Genomic DNA, 20,631 nt, shown 5'->3' with positions numbered 1-20,631 from the left:
TAGAAAAGCAGGACATATTTGTGTATATGCTAAGTTACAACTTATGAAAAATTTACATAAAGATACATATATGCTTACCTATGCATTAGTTATTTCCAGAAAAAGGCCAAGAAACTGGTTATAAAGATTGAGTCTTGAAAAGGAAATGGAGAGTAATGCTTCTCAAACTTTTTCATGATACCATAGATGTAGACACCTATGTCAATTGCTATACACGCATAGAAACCAACAGAAACCCAGCTTTCCCAGGCCAGACCTAATTTGTTGGTTGTTAAAGAGATACCTCTTTTATCACACTCTTAAAATTACTAAGGCTCAGCAGGTCACCAGGTATGCCATATTGCCTACTGTTGAAAATTAAAATCAAGTTATATAACTAAAAACTGGACCCCTTAAAGCTTGCCACTTGAAAATAGCAACTAATGTAAGCCAATGTTTTTAGAGTTTAAACCCCTTAAAAATTAGCATCTGTGAAGGTGAAACAAGACAGAGATTAAAATGCTCTGGTGACCATCTCCAGAGAGACCACTTTGACTAGCTGTTCATGCATCAAGGCACCTTCACTAGAGTTATGGAGGCCCAGCAGGAGACCACAGTAGTTGGTGGTATGATTTCATAATAACCATAATCATAATCAAAGTTGCACTGAAGAAAACAGAAGGGAAGAGTTGCCAGCATCACCCCTCCCAAGATCCAAATAGCACAGCATGGAGAGACACCTCTAGCTTGAAGAACAGGGGTGAGAGCAGGGATTGAATTCCAATCCTTAGACTTGAATCCCAGTGTTAGGTCCACAGTAGAAGAAAAAAAATACAGAAAAAGACAGAGCCCCATAGCTGTTGCTCATATCCATAGATGAAGTTTTTGGAATCCCCACAGCCAGGTGGCCAAGGCCACCTCCATCATCACTCCCCCATTACCTGGCAGAGAGTAAAGCAAGACTGCAGCTACTATGGAGTAGGACAGGAAGGGAGTTTAGAACTTTGCTTGGAGCTTACAGCCAGGCCTGTCAGCTGGAGATCCAACTCCTGATAAAGCCCAAAGCTTCTACCTCCAGGCCAGTGTTCTAAGACAGAGTGTCTAGACTTGCTCTGGCATCAGAGACCTGTACTCTTGTGAGACAGACTCATCTTGGTGTGTATTACCACCAACCTCACCTGGGCCTGGCATGCACCCCCGAGATTGCTTAGGGCCTTGTGATTTTGAGTCAGGTGTAACCCACCAAGTCCGAGCTGAAGCAGCTGAGCGACTACCTCTATCACTCTCCTCTAACCTTGGGCAGACAGAAAGGAATCACAAGAATGTGCTGTGACTCCATGACAGGTTGATGAAAGTCAACATCCTGCCAATCCTAATTTTCCCTGTTCCCAGGCCAGTGCCTGCACATGAAGCCTCTGGAACTATTCTGGTGCCAAGTGGAGTTCTGTTTCTCCAGTTGATCAGCCAGTATCACCAGTAGCTGGTAAGAACAACACTGACTGTGAATCTACCTCAATTGCAGGCAAAACATAGAACACTGGTCCTACTGTTAGGTAGGAAGTCAGAAATCAGCTTATATGTGTGTGACAAAGGCCTAAGGAATTGACATCTACTAGCGGTCCAGCATTCACATCTCAAAGTCATCCCGATAACCTTCCAGGTGCAGCCTAGTATCTGCACTTCAAAGTCCTGCCCAGATCCTGATGACCTTCTGGGGAGTCCTGCCCCTTCTACCTGGCCTGATAAACATCCTTCCTCTAAGGCAGGCAAAGCCAGCCAGGCTTCCCCTATCTGATGGCAGGCAAAGCCAGCCGGGCTTCCCCTGTATGATAACTTCAATGGGAAAAACTCAGAAAGGAATTTTTCTCGTATTTACACCCAACAAGTCCTTTGTTCGGGAGGAGAAGGAGAGGGGGAGAGAAAAGGCGGGAAAGCAAGACCCATCCCCTTAAAAAACCCAGCCTAAATGTGAACTATCCACACTCTCTCAGGTTCTGTCTGGAGAGATACCCATCCATTCTTATGGATGTCCCCACCCTAATAAACATTGCTATGTTGCTTTCCCATGCTGTCTCACGTCTAAATTCTTTCTTGTGTGAAGACAAGGACCCTTTGCTTCTCCAGTAACACTACTGCTGATTGCACTGGCCTGAGAAGGCTATGGGCTCCAAGTGGTGACCTACCAAACGGCATGGATGGCTTCAGTACTAGGCATCCGGAAACACTTTGGTTCCAGAAACAAATCTGTAGGGAACAACAACTCCTTTTTAGACATTTCCCCAGATCATTTTGCGAAACAAAACAATTATGGATTTGAGACAAATCAAAGCCTGGGGACTATTTTAGGACTGAAAACATATCAATAGCACACCCTGCCTCACATCTCAACTTGGAGTAGTGTCTAGTGTTAAAATAGCAGAAATGGTTACAATCAGAGAAAATATTCAGATTGCTTAGACTTTCTGGAATGACAGCCATAAGCAAAGCAAGATTATTATAACTTAACGTGTAGAAGATATTGTACACCAACAAGTGTCAAGAACTTCCAGAGAACCATGACCTTATCTAACATACAAAAAAAAAGGTGCCAAAAACCATCTAAAAACGATTTTTTCAAGTGCTCAGATGGAAGCTCAACAAGCTTCAAGAGAAGGCAAAGAAATGATTTAATACTCTAACAGAGAGACATAACAGAGAGATGGCAGTAATTTAAAATAAATCAAACAGTACTATTTCACTGGAAAAGTACACTAAGTGAAACTAGAACTGTGATAGGTCACATCAACAGAACAGATTAAACACAACATTCAGTGAGTTCAAAGACAAATTATTTGAAAATACAGATTAAAAAAAAATAATCAAGAGGAATGAAGAAAGATCATGGGAACTTTGGGATAGCATGAAAAGAGCAAATATCTTAGGGTTTGGGATTTAAAATGGATTTGAGAAGGCCAAATAGGAAGAAAGCATTCCAAGAGATAATAAGAGTAAACTCCTAAACCTACAGAAAGATAGAAAAATCCAGGTACAGGAAGGTCAAATGTCACTAGTCAGATTCAAACCAACCAAATCTACTCCAAGACATATTCTAATCAGGCTCTCCAAGTCAAATATTAAGAGAGAATTATCAAGCCACAGGAGGAAATAATATACATATTGAGACCCAATTTGCCTGACTATAAACTTTTCAGCAAAAACCTTATAAACCAGCAAGGTGTAGGGTGAGACAATCACAGAAAAGTTTCCAGTCAAGTATGTTGTACTCCACAGATCTCTTCTTCAGATATGAAGAAGAAATAAACACATTCATAGAGAAACAAAAGTTGAAAGAACTGATCACCACTATACTTAGCCAACAAGAAATGCTAAATGGAGTTTTCAGAGAAAGAGTAGTGCTACTGAGTAAGAAGATAGTATCAGAAACTAGAGAACTCACTGGTTTCAGTAGCTATACAGACAATTCAGAATGCTGTCATATAGTAAACATGGTACATAAACCATTCACATATTTTGTGTGAAGTCTCTTAAAACTTACAAATAATAAGCACATGCAAATGTTAAGAGACCGACAATATGGAAAGATGTAAAATGGGATATCAAAAATTCAAAAGGTGTAGATAATGGAGTACAAGTGTAAAGTTCTTTATTAGTATTTCTTCTCTTTCTTTTTTGTTGTTTCTTTTCCTAAGTTTCCTAAGTTAAGTTACTTACTATCATTTTAAGTAGTTTATTGTAAGCAAACTAGATATTTTAGAAGCCTCATGGTAATCATAAAGCAAAGCTCTACATCAGACTTAGTAAAAACTAATGAGGAACTAAAACATACTACTAGAGAAAAATCACTTAATTGCAAATCAAGTCTGTAAGAGAGGGAGAAAGAAAACTAATACAATAAGCCTAGAAAAAAAGAAGAATCAAAATGGTAGTAGTAAGACCTTACCTATGAATTATTACCTTTAATATAAGTGGACTAAATTTTCCATTTAAAAGACAGAATGAGCAAATGGATTTTACAAAATGAGACCTCACATGGTGTTGCTTATAAGAAATTCACTGCACTTTTAAGGACAACAACACATTGAAAGTAAAAGAATGGAATAAGATATTCCAAGCAAATAGAACCCAAAAACAAGTCAGAAGTATCCATATTTCCATAAGATAAAATATATTTTAAATCAAAAGCAGCAAAAAGATACAAGGAAAGTCACTTTGTAATTATACGAGGTTCAATACAGCATGAAGAAAAGACAATTATGAATACATATGCATCCAATATCATGGCATCCAACTACCTAAAGTAAATGTTAGTGGGCCTAAAGGGAGAGATTTACAATATAATATAATAGTACAATAATACAATACAATAATAGTAGGGAATTTTAATATCCCATTTCCAGAAATGGACAAATTATCCAATCAGAAAACAAAGAAATAGAAGAGTTAAATTGTACCCTGGATCTACTGGACCTAACACAACTACAAAACATTCTAATAGCTATAGAATACACCTTCCTTAACAATGCATGGAACATTCTCCAGGATAGATCATAGTGTAGGTCACAAAACATGTCTCAGCAACTTAAAAAACAAACAAACAAAAAAACAGAAACCATATTTAGTATCTTTTCTGACTACAATGCTATTGAACCAAAAATCAATAATAAAAAATTTAGAAAGCATATATATCTGAAATTTAAACAACTTGCTACTAACCAACAGACCAAGGGAGAAGTTCAGAAGGAAACTTAAAAATTCCTTGAAATGAATGAAATTGGAAACAAAACATAGCAAAACCTATGGGACACAGCAAAAACAGTTCTGAGGGAAGTTTATACTAGAAAGCAGAACAATCTCATAAGTAAACAACTTTTCATTGCACCTCAAAGATACAGGAAAAAAAAAAACACAAAATTAGAAGAAAATAACAAAAGTCATAGCACACATATATGACATAGAGTCTTAAAAAAATGAAACAAACATGCAGAAGCCCAGTTCTAAAGAACACAGGTGCTACAACTGTGGAGGTCTAGACCATCACGCCAAGGAGTGCAAGCTGCCATCCCAGCCCAAGAAGTGCCACTTCTGTCGGAACATCAGCCATATGGTGGCCTCGTGGCCCCTGTAGGCCCAGCAGGCCCCAGTTCCCAAGGAAAGCCAGCCTACTTCCAGAAGAGATGCACAGCACTCCCTGCCCTGTGCCCTGAGGCCCAGAACTGAGCCACAGTGGGTGGAGACTGTTCTTTTGCTATCCAGCACTTTCAAGGGGCAGGCATCAACTGCTGAGAGATGAAAAATGGTGACAGGGTAGTCTGGGGTAGCTGGTTCTGTGATGTATCTAAGGCTGGGGTTCACAGAACCATCCCTTTTTCCCTCTTGCTGGGAGGAAGAAGTGGGGCAAAGGAATTCCAAACATGCTCTATCCAAAAGTTAAGTGAGGGCTTTGGGGGGACATCACCCTATAATCTGCATGCTTTATCAGGGGCCTCACATTCATAATCTCCAGCGTTGGAAAGTAGGTTGGATGGGGAAGTTGTTTTCCTTTCAAGGAAGGATATGGAATAATATTTCCCTCTCCAGGGTGAAAAGATTTGTAGTAGGACCAGATTAAAGGACCCACCCTACAAGCCACTGTGTTCTGTGGGAGGGAATCTCTCAGGGGTAAGGCAGGGTTTTCCACATCTTGTTTCCTCATTACCCAATTCTGGGACAGGGTGTGGGGAACTATCCCAAGCTATGGGTTGTGGTAACAGGCCAAAAGGTTGGCTAGGGGAATAGCTGCAGGCCCACTGCTGCTAAGCTCATTCCACCACATTCTGAGCCAGTGTGGTTCTATTATTTGCTCCCCTGGATAACTGGACCTTGGGTCCCACTTTTCCCAGGCTGCCAACTGCATTAGCTGTATGTAAATGACATATCCTGCACATTTTAACGGTTTTCTTAATATAAATATTCCAGTTTTATATCTTTGTATGTTTTAAAACATAATAGAAGGCCCTCATTCTTGCACTGTGTTCTCAGGTACATGAGCAATCTCAGGGATGAGTCTGCAGCAGCTCCAGTTCTGCACACCAGGAATATTTTTTGTTATTTTTATCACTATGGAAAGCAACTATTTGGCACACACAGCCTATTGAGCTACCTCATTTTACCAACCAGAGCTGGCTTTTTTTGCCATAGAGTCCTCTCGAAATCCCCTCCACCTTGAAAAAGTTTCATGGGAGGACAGGTATTAACTGGTTGCCCATGACTTGATCTCCTCCTCCCAGAAGATTGAAAATTAGTCTCAACAGAAAAAGTAGTACAGAGAAGGTAAGAGAGACTGTGGCAGGTCTAAGACCCAGAGAGGAAACCATGGTTAGGGTTGCCTGATCCTAAGACACCAGACTTTTGGTTCACATAACAGATAAGGCCAGGCCCAAGATGCACAACAGGGTGTATGTGTGCATGCATTCATGTGTGTGAAAAATGTGAGCTGGTAAAGATGAGTTTGAAGATCATTACCCCTGTACTGTCCAGGGGTTTGAAGATCAATACCATCTTGTGCTGTCCAGGGATGGAAACATGAAGCAAACTGTTGGCTTCCACGAAGACCCATAAGCAAGGGCCTCATGGTGTCCAGAGCCAGTGTCCTGCCTTGTGATAGAAGGGATTACTGTGTTGTGGTAACCAAAGGAGAAAAAAGTCGTCTTGTTTACATGCTGAGAGATCACAGAAAACCTACCTCACTGCTAAAACCAGACAAATACAATAGAAAGCACTGGGTGGTGTGTGTCTGGTTCTGGGCTTCTGCTTGCCCAAATGCTGCCCCCTTTAGTTACTGTATTTGTTTGGGCTTTGTAGGACTTCACTGAGTCTCTGAGTCAGCAATTGATAGGTGGCCTCTTGGTATAAATATAATATGTTGGTCTTTCTCCACTTTCTTTTCAGGTTTTATTGTTCACAAACTTCTTATTGTATTGAGAGAAAAATAGCCAAATCATCTTTGACAGAAGGTTCTGCACCAGGCAAAAGTATCTGAAACATAAGTTTGGAGGACTCTCTTCTTGAAGTGGGGATATTAAACCATATTTTCTTTTGTGTCCCCTCCCCCACCATCCTTCTCTCTCTGTAACTCTTTCAAATAAATAAAGTAAATCTCAAAAAAATTATTCACCATGATCAAGTGGGATTCACCCCAGGGATGCAAGTATAGTTCAACATATGTAAATCAATAAACAAAAATATCACATCAACAGAATGAAGAACATAAACCATAAGCTCATCATAATAGATGCACAAAAGGTACTAGGTATAATTCAAGATTCTCGTATGATAAAAACTCTGAATAAATCAGTGCAGGAGGGCTTTTATGACTACATAATAAAAGGCATATATAATAGGCCAACAGGTAAGCACACTGAATGGTGAAAAGCTCAAGGCATTCTCTCCAGCATGTGGAATAAGATAAGGATGTCCACTCCTATTAAATACAGTACTGGAAGTCCTAGCCAGAACAATTAGGCAAGACAAATAAAGGGTATCAAACTCAGAAAGGAGATGAGTTAAAAAGTCACTTTTTATGGCATGATTTTATATATAGAAACTCCAAAGATTCCACTAAGAAGCTAACAGAACAAATTAGTTTAGCAAAGTTACAGAATTCAAGCTCACTGTGCAAAAATTAATAACACTGTTATACAGTAATAAATTATTGGAGAAAGAAATCACATTTCTAATAGCTGCAAATAATAAAATATCCAGGAATATTTTAATCAAATAGGTGAGAGATATATGCAATTGAATTATAAATAATTAATGAAAGAAATCAAAGAGGACATGCAGTGGTGCAATGTTCATGAATTATAAGAATCAATATAGTTAATATGTCCACACTACCCAAAATGATTTGGTGCAAACTCATATCAAAACACCAATGACATTTTTCACATAACAAGAAAAATACACTACTAAAATTTGTAGGGAATCACAAAACATTCCAAATAGCCAAACTAAATGTGAGAAGAAAGAACAAAGCAGTGGGCAGGCACTGTGGCATAGAAGGTTAAATCCTCTGCCTGTAGTGCCATTGTCCCATAATATGGGTGCCAGTTTGGGTCCCAGCTGTTCCACTTCCAATCCAGCTCCCTGCTACTGCACCTGGGAAAGCAGAGAGAGATGACACTAGTCCTTGGGCCCCTGCGCCTTGTGAGAGATCCAGATGAGGCTCCTGGCTCCTAGCTTTGGCCTGACCCAGCCCCGGCCATTGAAGCTATTTGGGTAGTGAACCAGTGGATGGTAGTGCGTGCTCTCTCTTGCTCTCTCTCTCTGTATCTCTGCCTTTCAAATAAATAAATAAATATTGAAAAAATAAAATTAAAAATAAAAAAGGAACAAAGAAAGAGGCATTTACATATCTGAATCTAAAATATATTATAAAACTAAGTAATTTAACATGATGGTACTGACAAAAAAAACAGACACACGGATAAACTGAACAGAATAGAGACAACGGAAGTAAACCAGGCATCTACAACCAACTGACCTTTGACAAAGGTGCTAAAAACATACACTGGAGAAAAGAACAAGCTTTTCAATAAATAGTGCTGGGAAAACAGGGTATCCACAGGGAGAAAAAATAAACAACATCCCTATCTTTCATCATGTACAACAATCAACTCTAAATGGATAAAAGACCTAAATGTGAGCCCCCAAAATGGCTATCACTGGCTATTTTGTCCTGTGTTACTATCTGGGCACAAGGACAAGTTCGGACACAAGTTTCTGGAGTTTGAGTTTTGGTCAAATGGAAGGCTTACACATCCCACAGTGCAATTACACAGCTGGTGTCGTGACAAAAACAGCATCTAATGAACACAAAAGTGTAATGGAAGAACTGAAGAGAATCACTGATCACAGGGAAATTACAGCGGAAGACGATGCTTTGTGGCATCCCCTTGACAAGGCTGGAGAACAGAAGTTTGAAATTAGAACTGAACATGAATGCATTCTTTCATCACATTAAAAATGAGTTGTCTTATTTATGTAAACCAGTCAGAGAATCCTTAAGGATTTACAGTATTTGACTATTTGGTACAGGATCTGAAACGGTTAGTTTTCAGTCTCATTGGACTATACTTCAAGAATAAACCAATCTAAATGATGTATTTTTGAAGTTGTTTATATATTTGAGGGATATGTATTGGAGGGTTTGTTATTTATAATATTTATAATACTGGAATGATTATGAATGTGAAATAAAATAAGTTTTTGTATGTAAATTTAAAATAAGAAAATGCATGAACAGACTTAATAGTTTTCTACATTTGGGTCCAGATGGGTTGGACAGTTCCAACACATATTAAATTCTGTAAATAAAAGTCATCTTTTGTTGAAATTTTGCTCCAGTAAAACATATTAAAGCCTTTAAAAAGCCACCTAAATGTAAGATCTGAAATCTTCAAGCTTCTAGAAGAAAACATAATGATTCAGGACATAAATATGGGTTAAAAAAAAAAAAAAAGAATCAGACCCTAAAAGCACAGGAAACAAAATCCAAAACAGACAAATGGGATTTCACCAAACTCAAGAGCTTCTGCACAGAAAAGGAAACAATCAACAGAGTGAAGAGTCAAATCACAGAGTGGGAGAAACTATGTGCAAGCTGTATAACTAACAAGGGATAAAAATGGAATATATAATATCTCAAACAACTCAACAGAAAAAAATTAAAAATGCTCAGTACATCTGCACAGATATTTCTTAAAGGAAGACATACAAATGGCCATCAGGCACATGAATAAAGGCTCAACATCACTAATCATCAAGGAGATGCACTCAAAACCAAAGTGACACATCATCTCACCCCAGTTAGACTATTATCAAAAAAAGACAAAAGATAACAAGTGTTGGCAAGGATGTGGAGAAAAGTGAATCTCTGCACAGTGCTGGCAGGAATGTAAATTAACAGAGCCATTATGAGAACAGTATGGAATTTCCTCAAAAAACTAAAGATAGGGCTACAATATGATCCAATAACCCCACAACGGGGTATGCATCCATGAAAAATGAAATACTTCTGTCAAAAAGATGCACTCTACAAATACTGCAGCACAATGTTTATTCACAATAGCCATATAAACAGAAGCAACCTAAAGTTCTATCCTGATGGATTGTTTCACAATGTGTTACATACACGAAGTGGAATACTATACAACTATAAAAATGGATGACCTCTTGTCATTTGGAATCACGTTGATAGAACTGGAGGTCATTATGGTAAGTGAAATTAGCCAACCACAAGGAAATGTGAATTTTATAACCTAACTCATATGGTAGGTGGGGGAAGTTCTACAACAGAATGATCTCATAGAGGTTAAAAGTTTAATGGTGGGGCTGGTGCTGTGGCACAGTAGGTTAATCCTCTGCCTGTGGTGCCAGCATCCCATATGGGCGCTGGTTCTAGTCCCGGTTGCTCCTCTTCCAATCCAGCTCTCTGCTGTGGCTTGGGAAAGCAGTAGAAGATGGCCCAGGTGCTTGGGCCCCTGCACCCATATGGAAGACCAGGAAGAAGCTCCTGCCTCCTTGCTCCTGGCTTCAGATCGACACAGCTCTGGCCGTTGCAGCCATTTGGGGAGTGAACCAGCAAACGGAAGACCTTTGTCACTGTCTCTCCCTCTCACTGTCTGTAACTCTACCTCTCAAAATCAATAAAAAAACTTTAAAAAAAAGTTTATTGGTGATTACCAGCAGATGGGCAGGAACTGGGGAGAAAGAGATGGAGAAAGCTTGATTAATGGGTACTAAGTTTAGCTATATAGCAGTAAGAGATCTGGGGTTGTATTGCACAATAGGGTGATTATAGATGATGATGATTTACTGTAGTAATTAAAAACAAAACCTAGAAGTAGGATTTTGAATACTTTCACTACAAAGAAATGTTAAATATTTAACATGGTATATTTACCCTTATTGAACATTATACAATGTACACATGTAATGAAACATCATCTGGTACTCTACAAATAGGTATAATTTTTTTAAAGAGTCTTCTATTTATTTGAAAGGCAGAGTCTCACAGACAGAGAAGAGACAGAGAGAGATCTGCCATCCACTGGGTCACTCCCCAAATGGCTGCAACAGCCAGAGCTAGGCCAGGCTGAAGTCAGGAGCCTGGTGCCTCTTCTAGGTCTCCCACTTGGATGCAGCGTTCCAAGCACCTGGGTCATCCTCCACTGCCCTCCCAGGCACATCAGCAGGGAGCTATATTTTATTGTTCATTTTAGTATATACTTCTTATAAAGTCATTAAACCAAATTTCTCACTTCTTGGCTCAAAAAGGGCCATTTGTATTTTGACATTCATTTGTATTTTATTCAAAAAGACAGTAACAATTTATTATTTATTACTGAATTAATGAAAACAATTTCTTAGCTAGATAAATTCAAAATATAAGGAGAATTAAAAATAAGAGAAATTCTTGATGGTAGCTAAAGAGTCACCACCAGATGATGCTAATATTTACTCTGGTCTCAGCGAAAGCATTTTGCACAAAGAAAATAAGATTTGAGTTTAGTTCCATTTTCAGTAGGTTATTTTAGTGTTTTCATAGTGAAATCATATAATAGATTTTTAGTAGTTTGTATGGAAAAACTTACACTAATAATCACATCTTATATATTTGGAAATTATTTATGGTAATATATGGAATAACAGATGTGTTCCAAAGAGACAGGAAGAAATCAAAACTAGTGTTTAGGGTCTGGCACTGTGGCACAGTGGGTTAAATCCCAGCCTGCAATGCAAGCATCCCATGTGATCACTGGTTGAGTCCCAGCTACTCCGCTTCCACTCCAGCTCCCTTCTCATGTGCCTGGGAAAGCAGCGGAAGATGGCCTAAGTGCTTGGGCCCTGCATCCATGTGGGAGACCCAGAGCAGACTCTTGCTCCCAATTTCAGATCAGCTTACTAATCTGGGGAGCGACACAGAGGATGGAAGACCTCTCTCTTTTTCTACCTCTCTCTGTAACTCTGTCTTTCAAATAAATAAAACAAATCTTTTTATAAGAAAAAAAAAAGAGGTTTAAAAAGTAGCTTATGAAAGATTGGGACTGAGATAAAAAGACAAGCAGAAGAAGCTCTATGTGGTAAGGGGGAAAAACATGGAACCTTTTCCAAATGAAATAAACCCTAATATTACACACACACACATACTCGTGTCAATGGCATTGGAATATTTATGAAGTTCTTAATTCTGATTTCTTCTCTGCCTCTAATGTCTAATCATTCAGTTAAAGGTATTTATATGTGCATCATGTTCCAGATACTTTGTTCAGCACTGATAATTTAATGATTTAGCCTTGCATAAGTGGTATGCCAGCCAAGAGTCAGGGTGGGGATGGGGAGCAATCGAGGTCAAATATTAGCATAGAAACAGACATTAGAGAAACTACAGGGCATATGGTAAATAAAAAAGTAGCAATCCAAACAAGAAAGGATGAATATCTGAAATAGATCAATAGAAACAGAGATGAAGCAACAGGACAGACACAAGGGATATATATAAACCAGTGTCTACTCTGCTCTGAAATGGACTAAGAAAAAGGAGTAAGACCTACTATTGTGGCATAGCAGGTTAAGCTACCACCTGAAGTGGTAGTATACCACATGGCACCGTAAGTGTCCCAGCTGCTCCATTTCTGAGCCAGCTTCCAGCTAATGGCCTGGGAAAGGAGCAGAGGATGGTCCAAGTGCTTTGTCCCCTACACACTTGGGAGATTGGATGAAGCTGCTAGCTCCTGGCTTCAGCCTGGCCCAACTCCAGCCACTGTGGCCATTTGAGGAGTGAATCAGAGGATGCAGGACCTCTCTCTCTCTCTCTCTCTCTCTCTCTCTAACCCTGACTGTCAAATAAATAAATAAATCTTTTTTAAAAAGAAAAGGAACAAAAGAGGGAAAATCCAAAATGATTTTCAGGCTGTCTGGCTTGGCTATAATTGGGAGGTAGCTATGTTTTTCCACAATACAGGGAATAGACCAAGGAAAGCACTCTGGCTTTTATGTTTGCCCAGTTAGAAATAAAAGAAAATCAAGGCAAGGATGAAGTCTAGAGGAATAACATCATTCCAGATAATGACTAACAAAAAATAACCTGCCTCTGCACCAGGTAAGAATCACTACTTGCAGAATTAAAAATAGGAGTGCTTTGGCTTGTGAAGAATACGAAAGTAGGTAAAGACTGAAAGCTACATACCTCAGCTAGAGAAGTTAAGAGTCATCTACAAAGGGGAAAAAAAGGGAACCACCAGATGCTGGGATCAATAAAAGTACAGTATTATAAAAATCAAGGAACAACAGTTTCAAGGAAGGAAAAATACATACAAATGCTAAATGTTGCAGAGAAAATACACTTTCCAAGATTTGACTTTTAAAAAATTGTTACTGAGTTGAGAGGCAGCAAAATACAGAGTGCTCCTATCTGCTGGTTTACTCTCCAAGTGCCAGCAATGTCCAAGGTCTAAGCAACATCCAGGGTCTACGCACCACTCTGTCTGGGAGTCAGGACTACAATCCAGGCCTCCTATGTGGGTGGTAAGAACACAATTACTTGAACCATCACCACTACCTCCTAAGGTCTAGATTAGGAGGAAGCTAGAGTCAGGAACATGAGCCAGGAATCAAATCCAGGACTCCGATATGGAATGTGGGCAACTAGTGTCTACTGCTAGGCAAAAGACCTGCCCATTGCCAATGTTTCACCATCAAAAGGAAAAAAAAAAAAAAAAGAGAAGACTCAATAGACATTTTAATTATTTTTAAATTAAATCAAACTGAATGTAACTCCATTTAAATCGCTCATGGATCTCTTTCTGGAAATTCACAAAATTTAGATGTGGTTTATTTCATCTCCCTCTGTCTCTCTGCCTTTCAAATTCTGTGTGTGTGTGCTTTCTTAATTTTTAAATAATTTTACTTGAAAGGCAGAATTACAGAGAGGAAGGGATGGAAGGAGGGAGGTGGGGAAGGAGGGACAGCACAACAGCTGAGGCTGGGTCAGGCCAAGACCAGCAGCCTGGAACTCCACCCCAGTCTCCCACATGGATGGCAGGGCTGAAGCATTCTGCTGCATTTCCCAAGTGCATCAACAGGGAGCTGGATCAGAAGTGGAGCAGCCAGGAATCATACAGGCATCATATGGGATGCCAGCATCCCAGGCAGTGTCTTAACCCACCACAATACCAGCCCCATATGTATACTTCGAAAAAGAAAAAAGAGAAGAAAAAGACAAAATATTCTGGTACTGTTTTGCCCTGACAGATTTTAAATTGTGTCATGAAGGTGTGAATATTTAAAGTCTGTGGGCAGTGGCCCAAGGATCAATAGAGTTAATCATCTTTACCCCTCCATGCAGCAGAATAACTTGTGAAGAAACACAGCAGCCACTGAACCCATCATTTCTGTGCCAGGAGAGGAAGAAAAGATTCTGGATGCAATTGTGATTAATGAGATGTTAGCGCACCTGCCGATGCCAACTGTGTGACAAAGCTTAGACCTTATAAACAGCTCTGAGAATTCCCTCTCTCTGCTTCTCTCCTTCTTTCCCCATCCTGGGTTTCCACTGCTACCAAATACACAAGGTGAGAGTTAATTCTCACTGATTTATCTCTCCTTAAAATTCAGACACATTGTAGTGCAGCAGGTTAAGCTGCCACTTGGAATGCCCCATTCCACTTCAGAGCAGGGTTCCAGTCCCGGCTGCTCCATTTCCATTTCGGCTTTCTGCTAATCATCATGGGAGGAAGATGCCTCAAATGGTTGGGCACCTGACAATCATTTTGAAGACAGATTGAGTTCTGGGCTCTTGGCTTCAGCTTGGTCCAGACCCACTGTTGTGGGCATTTGGGGAGTAATTAAAAGATATAAGATATGTCTCTCTCTCTCCCTCTCCATCTTTCCTCTCCTCTCCCTCCTCTGCATTTCAAGTAGATGAAAATAAATATATTTAAGTCTCAGGGAGCAAAGTCAGGGATGAGGGGAAGCTAACTGCTAATGGGATCAACCACTTTATTATATTTTGGGGGACGTGTTTTAAAACACAAAGATTTTTCTTCTTTGGTTGTATTGACCAGAGTAGAGCTTTCTTTGGACTAACAGTAGCATTCTTTGTGCCAAAATGTATGTACAATTTAGCACTCACATACTAGTATGGAGTTGTCGGAGGTACAGTAGTGAATGTACTCCACGTATACACACCAAAGCTTGTTTCTCTGGAGTACTGAGTACTCAAGAAATCAGCTATTCCCTGCATCACATCTAACAGGCCTCGTTTTGTGCCTGTATTTCACTATGTCATGGTGCTGATGTCATGTCTTCTGCACATGTCTGCACAAAACGTTATCACAATACACAGGTGACTGTAGTTGCACCTGGAGAAGTGGAACACTTAGGGGCAGCCAAAGGAAAAAATAACAATGATCAACATACAATAGACTGTCAAAGTAAAAAATTGGTACCTACGCAGTTTACAAAGCTGTATCTCATCTATGTATATATACATATATATGTGTTTATATGTGTATATATGTATACATGTATATATATGTGTATATATACACATTACCTTTTTTGATCCCTATAACACCCCCAACTTATATTATGTATATGGCTCACAAATAGATACGTTGACCAAGATTAAAACAAGTGACTGATTTGTGTCATAAATCCAAATCCTCACATAGCATGTACAGTGCCATTTTCTCTATACTAACCCACCTGGGGAGAATTTTATGTAATTTATGAGCATTCAATCACAGACACTGAGGTGTTTAGAAAAGCCAGATTTTTGCTGAGTTTAAGGAGCTTTTTAATTGCTAATAATATCCAGCCACACAACTGGCTACCACAAGAGCTAACAGTGACTAGAAATGGTCAGGTTGGGGCTGGATGGCCATCTGTCAAGTTGGATGGCGGACTGGGTGACCTTTAAGATCCTTTCCAATTCAGAGATTCCATGACTCTATTGTGATAATCACACTGTTCCAGCCTGTTGCCAAGTAACACGTCTATTGTTTTTCCTGCCTGTCACACACACCAATGGCAATAACTATTGTTTTCTTCACATGCCATGACAAATTTATATCATGGTGTCACACTAGCAATTAGCATTCCCAAAATTTCTTACCTTTATAATATTCACATCTATTTTAAAGATGCTGCCAAAATTTCATTTTAAAAGGTGTGAAAATAAAATTCATTTAATGAATGACATACCCAAAAAAAAGTATCCCTGATTCTTTCCCCTTTCTTTCACATCCCAGCATCATTCAATCTCACCTTCCTCAAGCTACCATTCACCCACTCATTTGGTAAACATTCACTGATTCTATGGGCAGAGCACTCTTCTAAGTGAAGAAAAAACAAATTCAGAATCTTATGAGCTATCAAGATGGTAAATGAAGGGATCAATTCATGTCAATTCAACATGTATTCATTAGGCACCTAGTATCTACTTCAGATCCACCACCAAAGATGCCTAATTGGTTTCTCAATCCAACCAAGCTGACTAAATCTAGAAGGCACAAGGTTCAGTTGATCTTATTATCTGGTTATAAATCAGATGAAATGTACAAGAGGTACTTAGTATCAGACATAAACACATGAAATACAGGGAGAAACACACAGGAGTACATAAACAAAGAATGATGCTTTACTGCCATAAAACACTCAATTGTTAGCTTAGGAACACTCAAATTCCACGTTAAAAGATCCTGAATACAGAAGTTGTAAACAGTGTTTCCATACAATTCCCAGAATTTCATATTTCTATGTAACAGAATTATTCAAAAGAGTAATTTTCAAACAATAAAATTTGCAAAATCTCACCACCTTAATAACTGCTTTGATGTCTCTCTATCCATTTGCATACATGCTCTCCACACAGCTATAACCCACTGTTTTATTTAAATGTTTTAATTATAAAATTAAACTTTTTAACCTTCTATAGTAAGCAGAGAGAAATAGCCACACTACTATTTAAAATACATTCCCAATTTTAAGACATTTAAAATTAAGCACCGCAGAAGGTTTATTGTTTGTTAAACTAAGACTCAAGGTCTAAAATGACAGTTTTATTAATTATTTACATAAAAACAAAAAGCAGAACATTACTAATAAATGTTTTTATTATCCTTCATTTTAGTTAGAATGATAATTTTTAAACTTCACAATCTACAAAACACTGCATAAGAGAATTTCATTTGAACTTTTAGGGGAGTACAACCAGGTACCCATTAGCACTCAGAAGCAGCAGAAAAATTATAAGGTCTCACAGATAATGAGCAGTAACATTGGTACTCAATACCAAAAACATTGTGTGGCATTTGTCTAGTGTTCATCTTCTTGCTTTAACATAAGGCTGCCATTCCAGTAGTTGAAGGAATTTTAAACAGACCCACTCATGTGTCAAGTTTTCTTCCCAGGTTAGATTGCTCCAGCAACATAATCATCAATAGAAGACTCAGACCGAACATTAATAAACCTTAAAGATAACAAGAAATACATTTTTCTTAATTTAGCAACCTTACACTCACTTTCATTTTAAAAGTTCTGTTATATCATGCTACTCTAGTGCTCAGAATAAATAACAAATAACATAACTTTCGCAATCTTTTCTTGATGATTCCTTGCATGTCAATTACCTAGCTGTATATAGGAATAAACTGTGGGGAGCAACTAGGACTGGACTGAGTTACTGGAATTAAGACTTATTCTATGCATCTGCTCTCCCACAATATGGCGCTGGGAGAGGAGAAAACAGCTTCTACGCAGCTGCCTCTTGCCAACTTGAGTGATGACCTCCAGGAGCTGATCCTGCTCCTGATTGGAGGAGAGCAGCGTACTCGGCGTGTGGGCAGCCGAGTTGGGATTGGCGGAGGAGGACTATAAAGGAGGAGAGAGACAACATGCACCAGGAACATCTAAGGGGAACATCTATCTGAAGGAACACCTGTGCAGCCCCCGAGAGAGCCGGCCGGCGGTGTGCCGCTCCCCCGCGGAAGTGGGGAATGTGGCAGGGGGAACCGCCCTTCCACGGAGGTGGAAGGGTCGGTAGCCAACCCGGGAAGAACTAGCAGCAAACCCGGGGAGGGCCGAGCAGATGAAAGAACAGCGCAGGGTCCTGTGTCGTTCCTCCACGAAGACGGGGAGCGACATAATGGTGCTGTGACTCGGATATGAAGCCTAGGCAGGGTTTAGTGTCGTTCCTCCATGAAGAGGGGGAGCGACATAATGGTGCTGTGACTCGGATATGAAGCCTAGGCAGGGCTTAGTGTTGTTCCTCCATGAAGAGGGGGAGCGACAATAAACGTGTTCAGAACTCTGAACACTTCTGAACCAACATAACACCCTTAGATGAAAAGTTAGAAAAAGATACAACTTTAGGGAACAGCATTGTGACACAGGTTAAACCACTGCTTGTGACATCTCATCCCATATAAGCATCAGTTCAAGATCTCAGTTCAAATCTTTGCTAATGAGCCTGGGAAAGCAGTAGATGATGGACCAAGTGCCTAGGCCCCTGCCATGCAAGTGAGAGACCAGGATGGAGTTCCTGGCTCCTGGAAATGGCTTGGCCTAGCCCTGGCCATTGCAGCCATTTGGGAAGTAAAACAGAGGATGGAAGAGCTCAATCTCGCTTTCCTTCTCTCTCTTTCAAATAAATAAATAAATCACAAATATATATATACAAACACATATATACACACAAACCTTTAAATGACACAGTTTAATAATTTGCACAGGGCCTTCTCATTTCTAGTATGTAAGAATTTAACCTCTTTCTGTCCTAATAAGTTAACTTTTTTAATATATCAGAAGACATTTTTGATATTATTTCTTTTAAAATCATACCTGGCAAGGCTGGATTTGTGGCAATTATTTATAATTTTTTAATTTATATAAAGGGAACAACATGCTCCTGAATGAACACTGGGTCATTCAAGAAATCAAAAGAGAAAAAAAAAAAAAAAACTAACTCTATCAAAAAAAAAAAAAAAAGAAAAAAGAAAAATGCTTAACTGTCTCATACAAATGATGAGTCAAAGCTTATTTGATTGCTCAAAGTACCCCATATTAGACACAGTAAGCAGATGAGCGAGACAAAGTAGGAAGTATCAAACTGGTGACATTCATACCATAAAATAGGAAGAAAATTAAATAAAAATAACATATTTATAGAAATTCTAAATTAGTTTGGTTACCAAAGGAGAAAAATAATTATTTATGGCACACAATTAATGCTGTTTGTCCAATATTTTTCTTCCTGCTTTTAGACATGTGATAGAACTTCACTTTCGTGAAAAGCATGTGGGGCAGGTAAATTGCTTTACCACTGGAATATGAGAGAAGTTGTTAGAGCTAGTACATGGCTCATGTATTTACTTCCCTCTGTGAAAGCCATCATGAAAGAAAGTACTTGGCACCTGCCACCTACGCAGGCAATCTGGATGGAATTCTGATCTCCAGGCTTTGGCCCCGCCCAGTCACTGGTGTTTTGAGCTTTTGAGGAATGAGCCAGTGGATGGAAGCTCTCTCTTGTGCTCACTCTCTCTCTCTCTCTCTCTCTCTCTCCTCTCCATGTGTATCTGTGTATTTGTGTATATATTTTGCTCTACCTTTCAAATAAAACATAAACAAATAAAACTTAAAAAATACAAAAGCTTTTAACATAGTTTTCTCAATAATTACAATTAGCTAAGAATCCTAACAATCTGTATTGGAGCTGGAATCATTGTGAAAAATAAACTGGTATTGTGGTTGCATAGTGGGTTAAGCCTCCTGATATGGGCACTGGTCTGAGTTCTGGCTGTTCCACTTCAGATCCAGCACCCTTCTAATGGCCTGGGAAAGCAGAAGATGGCCCAATTGCTTGGGACCCTTCATCCGCATGAGAGACCCAGATGCAGCTCGTGGCTCCTGGCTTCAGCCTGACCCATCCCAGGTTGATTAATCCACCTGGGGAGTGAACTAGTGAATGGAAATCCTCTCTCTCTCTCTCTCTCTCTCTCATTTCCACACATATATCCTCTCTTTCTATATATATATACACACACTCTCTCTCTCTCTCTTATATATATATATATACTCTCTCATATCCACACATATATCCTCTCTCCCTCTCTCCCTCTCTCTCTCTCTATATATATATATACACTCTCTCTCTCTCTCTCTCTCTCTCTCTCTCTCTCTATATATATATATATATACCCTTTGACTGTAACTCTTTCAAAAAATAAATCTTTAAAATAAATAAGTAAATAAACTGGTGCTGAATCAATCCAAATATATTTGGAGGATTTTTTTTTTGTTCACTACAAAATAACCTAAATCCTGATCAATGCATTAATTTAAACAGTTACATATTTTTAGGAGCAAACTACAAAAGAAAAACTAAATCCTAAGAGAATCTACTAGCGCTTTATAGTATTACTCTGATAATTTAAGCGTTTTCAGTTAGTACTAAAAACACACTTTAAAATGTCAAAAAGGGGACAGGTGCTTGGCCTAGTGTTTAAGACACCTGCATTCCATTTTGAAAATGCTTCAGTTCTATTCCTGGCTCCAGATCCCCCAGTTGATGAAGACACTGTGAGGTAGCAATGATGGCTCAAGTACTGGGTC

At 39.1% G+C, this 20,631-nt stretch overlaps 1 protein-coding gene and 1 pseudogene across 17 annotated transcripts in view; one reads left to right on the top strand and one right to left on the bottom strand.

Annotated features, from left to right (window-relative positions):
- FOXP2 (forkhead box P2) overlaps window positions 1–20,631 on the bottom strand; it is a 660,955-nt gene that overhangs the window by 570,127 nt on the left and 70,197 nt on the right. The gene's annotated exons all lie outside the window — the stretch shown is intronic.
- LOC108176916 (protein mago nashi homolog 2 pseudogene) lies at window positions 8,672–9,114 on the top strand (annotated as a pseudogene).

The sequence above is a fragment of the Oryctolagus cuniculus genome, chromosome 3, assembly GCF_964237555.1.
Source record: "Oryctolagus cuniculus chromosome 3, mOryCun1.1, whole genome shotgun sequence".
Taxonomy (NCBI): Eukaryota; Metazoa; Chordata; class Mammalia; order Lagomorpha; family Leporidae; genus Oryctolagus; species Oryctolagus cuniculus.
The sequence above is the reverse complement of the archived record's forward strand: the minus strand, read 5'-3'. Positions and strand labels throughout refer to the sequence as shown.